The sequence below is a fragment of the Nerophis ophidion genome, linkage group LG22 (genome assembly GCF_033978795.1).
Source record: "Nerophis ophidion isolate RoL-2023_Sa linkage group LG22, RoL_Noph_v1.0, whole genome shotgun sequence".
NCBI lineage: Eukaryota > Metazoa > Chordata > Actinopteri > Syngnathiformes > Syngnathidae > Nerophis > Nerophis ophidion.
The window spans coordinates 11083251-11091539 of NC_084632.1; the positions used below are offsets into that span (position 1 = coordinate 11083251).

At 39.6% G+C, this 8289-nt stretch overlaps 1 protein-coding gene across 1 annotated transcript in view; it reads right to left on the reverse strand.

Annotated features, from left to right (window-relative positions):
- Positions 1–8289, reverse strand: part of LOC133540574 (arf-GAP with coiled-coil, ANK repeat and PH domain-containing protein 2-like) — a 1007806-nt gene that overhangs the window by 212815 nt on the left and 786702 nt on the right. The gene's annotated exons all lie outside the window — the stretch shown is intronic.

Here is an 8289-nt window from a genome sequence, read left to right on the forward strand (position 1 = left end):
CATTAATCAGTACCCAAGAAGTAGCTCTTGGTTTCAAAAAGGTTGGTGACCCCTGATTTAAACCCTCTTCTCACTCCTGCGCTTACCAAAGGCATGCAGTAAAAATTTGAGTGTGATGTAAGGATACCATCATGAAAAGCACATTTCATTAAAGAAAAACGTTATTATGGTCTCACCTTTACTTATAAATGAAGTCCATGCCAGCTCCTTCTGATCAAAAGCATCGATAACTTTATAGAAGTCTTCCTTATCTTTCTTCAGTTTTAATAGTCTCTCTGTCTCGATGGAGATCTTCCTTTATTACATCTTGCTTCGATTGAAAGTCCAGTTTAGAAAACTGCTTTCAGACCGCTGCTATCAGTTAGCTCAGCTCCTCAAGTGCGGGCGACGACAGAATTACCCTCGGACAACTCCCCCTCCCGTTCTGCTCCGTGGGTGATCTCTTTATCCCACCGCAGCCACCATGAAGTGTTATTGTATAAATAATACACTGAGTATTTAGGACTGGAACATGCTTTATTTCAGCCCGGTTGTTGCGGTTTTGTTTTGTTGTTGCGTCATATCCGTCACAGCACATATAACGTTACTCTTTGTCACTTCTTCTGCAGCCGAGTAGTCGTAAGAAGGATCACTAGCGCCCTCTACCTGCAGGAGGCAGGAGTAATTTAATGACTCATATTTGACACACGCAGCTACGGTATATTAATAAAACATAACTGCTAACTGTTCTTTTTAGAAATAGCAAAATATCAATAAAAAAATAATCTACCATTAATTATTTTTTGTACCTGCGCCAACTTAAATTCAAGTTTGATTAAAAAATACTTATAATAGGAGGGGGTATCAAAATACAATACTGCATAGGGCCCCAATTCAGCCCTGCTTATAAACAAATATTTATTAATCCATCCATTTCCTACCGTTTGTCCCTTTTTGGAGTTTTGGGGGGTGCTGGGACCTATCTCCGCTGCATTCAGGCGGAAGGCGGCGTACACCCTGGACAAGTCGCCACCTCATCGCATTTTGTCTCTTAAAATATTTTACATATTGTCATAAAATTGTAATAAATTTAAATATAAATCATTTATTTGTAGTAGTAGTAGGAAATGTTTTTTTAAACATATTTTACGGAGAGCTTCACGTGGTTCGAATACAAACAGTACAATCAAAACAAGCACACAGAAAAACAGCAAAATGTCAATAAATAATAATTAATGTAATAAAACAGCAATATTTGGCAGAAACCTTTTTTTACCATGAATTATGTTTTGTACCAACCCTTTGCCAATTTAAATTCAAGTTTGATTTAAACATACTTGTAATAGGAACGTAATAAAAATACAATTCTTCTTAGGGCCCCAATTTAGCCCTGCTTATAAACTAATATTTATTCATCCATCCATTTTCTACCGCTTGTCCCTTTTTGGGTTTTCAGGGGGTTCTGGAGCATATCTCAGCTGCATTCAGGCGGAAGGCGGGTTACACCCTGGACATTTCATTGCAGCCATAAACATTTTGTCTCTTAAAATATTTTACATATTGTCACAAAAATGCAATATATTTAAATATAAATTATTTATCAATCAATCAATCAATCAATGTTTATTTATATAGCCCCAAATCACAAATGTCTCAAAGGACTGCACAAATCATTACGACTACAACATCCTCGGAAGAACCCACAAAAGGGCAAGGAAAACTCACACCCAGTGGGCAGGGAGAATTCACATTCAGTGGGACGCCAGCGACAATGCTGACTATGAGAAACCTTGGAGAGGACCTCAGATGTGGGCAACCCCCCCCCTCTAGGGGACCGAAAGCAATGGATGTCGAGCGGGTCCAACATGATACTGTGAAAGTTCAATCCATAGTGGCTCCAAGACAGCAGCGAGAGTCCCGTCCACAGGAAACCATCTGAAGCGGATCAGCAGCGTAGAGATGTCCCCAACCGATACAGGCGAGCGGTCCATCCTGGGTCCCGACGAGCGGTCCATCCTGGGTCTCGACTCTGGACAGTCAGTACTTCATCCATGGTCATCGGACCGGACCCCCTCCACAAGGGAGGGGGGGACATAGGAGAAAGAAAAGAAGCGGCAGATCAACTGGTCTAAAAAGGAGGTCTATTTAAAGGCTAGAGTATACAAATGAGTTTTAAGATGAGACTTAAATGCTTCTACTGAGGTAGCATCTCGAACTGTTACCGGGAGGGCATTCCAGAGTACTGGAGCCCGAACGGAAAACGCTCTATAGCCCGCAGACCTTTTTTTGGGCTCTAGGAATCACTAATAAGCCGGAGTCTTTTGAACGCAGATTTCTTGCCGGGACATACGGTACAATACAATCGGCAAGATAGGCTGGAGCTAGACCGTGTAGTATTTTATACGTAAGTAGTAAAACCTTAAAGTCACATCTTAAGTGCACAGGAAGCCAGTGCAGGTGAGCCAGTACAGGCGTAATGTGATCAAACTTTCTTGTTCTTGTCAAAAGTCTAGCAGCCGCATTTTGTACCAACTGTAATCTTTTAATGCTAGACATGGGGAGACCCGAAAATAATACGTTACAGTAATCGAGACGAGACGTAACAAACGCATGGATAATGATCTCGGCGTCTTTAGTGGACAAAATGGAGCGAATTTTAGCGATATTACGGAGATGAAAGAAGGCCGTTTTAGTAACGCTTTTAATGTGTGACTCAAAGGAGAGAGTTGGGTCGAAGATAATACCCAGATTTTTTACAGAGTCACCTTGTTTTATTATTTGGTTGTCAAATGTTAAAGTTGTATTATTAAATAGAGGTCGGTGTCTAGCAGGACCGATAATCAGCATTTCCGTTTTTTTGGCATTAAGTTGCAAAAAGTTAGCGGACATCCATTGTTTAATTTCATTAAGACACGCTTCCAACTGACTACAGTCCGGCATGTTGGTCAGCTTTAGGGGCATGTAAAGTTGGGTGTCATCAGCATAACAGGGAAAGCTAATACCGTATTTGCGTATGACGTCACCTAGCGGCAGCATGTAGATGCTGAAGAGTACAGGGCCAAGGACCGAACCCTGGGGAACTCCACACGTTACCTTAACATAGTCCGAGGTCACACTGTTATAGGAGACACACTGCATCCTATCAGTAAGATAAGAGTTAAACCATGACAGGGCTGAGTCTGACATACCAATTCGTATTTTGATACGCTCTAATAAAATATTATGATCGACGGTATCGAAAGCAGCGCTAAGATCGAGGAGCAGCAACATAGATGACGCATCAGAGTCCATCGTTAGCAATAGATCATTAGTCAATTTTGCGAGGGCTGTCTCAGTCGAGTGATTTGCCCTGAAACCGGATTGAAAGGTTTCACATAGATTGTTAAACGCTAAGTGCTCATTTAGCTGCTCTGCAACAATTTTTTCGAGGATTTTCGAAATAAAGGGAAGGTGAGACACCGGTCGGTAGTTTACCATGAGGTCAGGATCGAGGTTAGGTCTTTTAAGGAGAGGATGAATAACCGGTTTTTTGAATGCAACGGGAACAGTGCCCGAGGAAAGTGATAAGTTTATAATATTTAGCACTGATGGACCTAATAATACAAAAAGCTCCTTGATAAGTTTCCCAGGAAGTGGGTCAAGTAAACATGTTGTTTGTTTTATTCCATTTACACGTTGTAACAATCCTTCTAATGTTATTTCATCAAAACGAGAAAAACTATTTTGGATATTTGCAGTATCCGCCGTATATACAATCGTATCTGTGTTACTATAACCCCGTTGTAGCTGGGACGCATTGTCTTTAATCTCCTTTCTAATAAGTTCAATTTTCTTATTAAAGAACTTCATAAAGTCATCTGCCGAATGGGTGGAGCTACTGGAAGGAGTCCCTTGTTGGGTTAGCGATGCTACTGTACTAAACAAAAATTTTGGATCGTTTTTATTAATGCGGATGAGATTTGAGTAATAATTAGTTTTAGCTAAGGTAAGCATGCGTTTATAAGTTATTAAACTATCACTCCATGCTTGATGGTGCACCTCAAGTTTAGTCGTGCGCCATTTGCGTTCCAGCTTTCTACATAATAATTTCTGAGCTCTAGTTTCTTCAGTAAACCATGGCGTACGCCTTTTTGGAGCCTTTTTTAACTTCAGCGGTGCTATACTATCAATGGTTTCGCGCAGGGCGTTGTTAAAGTTGTTAGTGAGGTTATCAATAGAGCCCACATACTTTGGGAACGGTGCCATTACCGAGGGCAGTAGGTCCGCAAGAGTCGTCGTTGCGGCAGCATTAATGTTGCGGCTGCTATAGCAGTTATTATTCTTATTAGCTTGCCGAACATGAGTCTGAACTTCGAATTTTATAAGGTAATGATCGGACATTACTTTAGTATACGGGAGTATCATAACTTTGGAGACGGTGATACCTCTGACAAGCACTAGGTCTATCGTATTGCCGCTGCGATGCGTCGGTTCATTTATTATTTGTGTAAGACCACAGCTATCAATTATAGTCTGGAGCGCCACGCACGGTGGGTCCAATGGGGTATTCATATGGATATTAAAGTCCCCCATTATAATTATATTATCGGCGTGCGTCACTAGATCAGCAACAAACTCTGAGAATTCACTAATAAAGTCCGAATAGGGCCCTGGGGGGCGGTAGATAACGGCCAGGCACAGAGGCAGAGGTGTGGCAGACTTCATAGAAAGCACCTCAAACGATTTATATTTATTATTTAAGTTAGGACTAAAGTTAAAGTTTTCGTTGTATATTAGTGCGACACCCCCTCCCCTTTTGAGGTGACGGGCAATATGCGCATTCGTATAGTTAGGAGGGGATGCCTCATTTATCGCAAAAAAGTCGTCTGGTTTAAGCCAGGTTTCGCTAAGACCGATGACGTTAAGGTTGTTGTCTCTAATGACCTCATTGACTAATAACGTTTTGGGAGACAAAGATCTGATGTTTAGAAAGCCCATATTATAGGTAGTGGGCTGTTTTAAGGAGTTGTTGATGAAAGGTGTAGCAATATTAATAATGTTGCGTTTATTATGCGCAGTGTACTTAAAATAATTACGACCATATCTAGGAATTGATATGACAGGAATTTTCAGATTGTCTACTTGGCGCTGCGATAAACTGAACGCATCATAATTTGCCACCTCAGTAGAACGCATGTCTAACTCTGACGTAGTCATAGACACAGTAGAAAAAACATTTTGTGAGTTGTGTATTATTCTACGAAAATTGCTATGTGTACAGGGATCATCCAGCCTGGCGCTGGCTAGTTCTAACTTAACTGACTCCATACCCAGGCTAGCAGGCTCTGTAATTGCCTGTGACCGGGCTTGCTCTAGTGCAGTTAGTCAAATGTGGCTCAATGCGAAGTCTATGTTCCGAGACAAGAGGATAGCGCCTTCCTGGTTAGGGTGAAGGCCCTCTCTCCTCAGCAAGCCAGGTTTTCCCCAGAAAGAGGGCCAATTATCAATAAACGTAAATCCCTGTTGTCTGCAGAAGCTATCCAGCCACCTGTTAAGAGAGACTAATCTGCTATATCTCTTATATTTATTTGTATTAGTAGTAGTAAATGTTTTTTATAACAAAGAGATTCAAGTGATTCAAATACAAACAGTACAATCAAAACAAGCACACAGTATAATTCAACAGAAAAATAGCAAAATAGCAATAAAAAATAATCAATGTAATAAAACCGCAATATTTGAGGGATACTTTTTTTTTTTACCATGAATTATTTTTTCTACCTTCGCCAACTTAAATTCAAGTTTGATTAAAAAAAAAAGTGTAATAAGAGGGGGGATCAAAATAAAATTCTACTTTGGGCCCCAATTTAGCCCTGCTTATAAACTAATATTTAATCATCCATCCATTTCCTACCGCTTGTCCGTTTTTGGGGTTTCTGGAGACTATATCAGCTGCATTCAGGCGGAAGGCGGGTTACACCCTGGACAAGTAGCCACCTCGTCTCTTAAAATATTTTACATATTGTCATAAAAATGTAATGTATTTAAATATAATTTATTTGTAGTAGTAGTAGTAGTAGTAAATGTTTTGTTTTTTTAAACAAACAGCTTCACGTAGTTCAAATACAAATAGTACAATCAAAACAAGCACACAGTATAATTCAACAGAAAAATAGCAAAATATCAATAAAAAATAATCAATGTAATAAAACCGCAATATTTGGAGGATACTTTTTTTTTTTTACTATGAAATGTTTTTTGTACCTTGCCAACTTAAATTCAAGTTTGATTAAAAAAAATAGTGTAATAAGAGGGGGGATCAAAATAAAATTCTACTTAGGGCCCCAATGTAGCCTTGCTTGTAAACTAATATTTAATCATCCATCCATTTTTTTACTGCTTGTCCCTTTTTAAGGTCGCGGATGGTGCTGGAGCCTATCTCAGCTGCATTCGGGCGGAAGGCGTTGTACACCCTGGACAAGCCGCCACCTCATCGCATTTCGTCTCTTAAAATATTTTACATATTGTCATAAAAATTTAATATATTTCAAAATAATTAATTTGTTACAGTAGTAGTAAATGTTTTTTTAAACATTTTACAGAGAGCTTCACGTGATTCAAATACAAACAGTACAATCAAAACAAGCACACAGTAGATGCAACAGAAAAATAGTAAAATATCAATAAATAATAATCTATGTAATAAAACCGCAATATTTGAGGGGTACCTTTTTTTTTACCATGAATTATTTTTTGTACCCGCGCCAACTTAAATTCAAGTTTGATGAAAAAATATGTGTAATAGGAGGGGGGATCAAAATGAAATTCTACTTAGGGCCCCAATTTAGCCCTGCTTATAAACTAATATTTATTCATGCAAACTTTATTTTTTATACATTTTTCTTTGTGTTACAAATTTAGGACAGACTGCGGTAGAATGGAAAAATGGTGGCCTAGTGCAGGGGTAGGGAACCTATGGCTGTAGAGCCAGATGTGGCTCTTTTGATGACTGTGTCTGGCTCTCAGATGAATCTTAGCTGACATTGTTTAACACGATAAGTAATGGATATGTCCGCTAGTAATCACAGTGTCAAAAATAAAGTTCAAAATATAAAACATTCTCATGCATTTTAATCCATCCATCCATTTCTATTGCACCTGTTCAATAAGTCATATTAATGGTCAAAAGTATTTTATTTATTATTGGTTAGCTTCAGAATAAATATGTTATTAAAAAGAATAAGAGATGCACACATTTAGTTGTTTTAATCAGGGAAAGTCCAAATAAAAGAGGAGGCATAGAATTCTCTTGTCAGAGCCTGGGACGACACTGTACAAGGTCCTCATTGAGCTAAACTGAATCCTGTCTCTGTTTAATTCCTTGCTTCTTGTCTGTTTAATATGTCATCAGTGTTTGAACCTGACAATTGTATTTAGGGTTAACAATATTATATGGCTCTCACGGAAATACATTTTAAAATATTTGGCTTTCATGGCTCTTTCAGCCAAAAAGGTTCCCGACCCCTGGCCTAGTGGATAGAGTATCCGCTCTGGTATCGGTAGGTCGTTGTCATGATCCAGGACTTGGATCATGGCATATTCTGGTTCTGTTTGGTATCTCGTTTTGTTATTTGACGTCCTTAGTTCCCGGTGGCACTTCCTGTTTTGTTTCTGTTATCTTAGCAACGCATTTGTGTCACCTGCCTTTGATTAGTTATCTCCCTATATAAGCATGCCTTCATTTGCCATTCGTTCTCAGACTCTAATTGGCTTTTGATCCAATAGGTGACGTCGCTATCCCACATTGTGGCAACTCTTTTGTATTCGATTAGCTTCCATGCTATCTTTTATATTTATTGTCCTAGTTCACATGCTAGCGTCCTTAGTTGTGTCCAGCTCCCATGCTAGTTCAGTTTGTTTTGTTTGTTAGTGCCTTCGTGCAAGTGTTTTGGTTCTTAGTTTGTTTTATAGTGTGTAAATAAATCATTATTCCTACCTTACACTGTGTTCCATCTCCGCTGCACCCACGAGAGCGCGCAAAACCACGCCACGATGCCAGCCAAGCGTCACGGTCGTGAGTTCAAACCCCGGCAGATTCATACCAAAGACTATAAAAATGGGACCCATTACTTCCCTGCTTGGCACTCAGCATCAAGGGTTGGAATTGGGGGTTAAATCTCCACAAATGATTCCTGGGCGTGGCCACCGCTGCTGCTCACTGCTCCCTTCACCTCCCAGGGGGTAACAAAGAGGATGGGTCAAATGCAGAGGACAAATTTCACCACACCTAGTGTGACAGTCATTGGTACCTTAACTTTACTTTAACTTTAT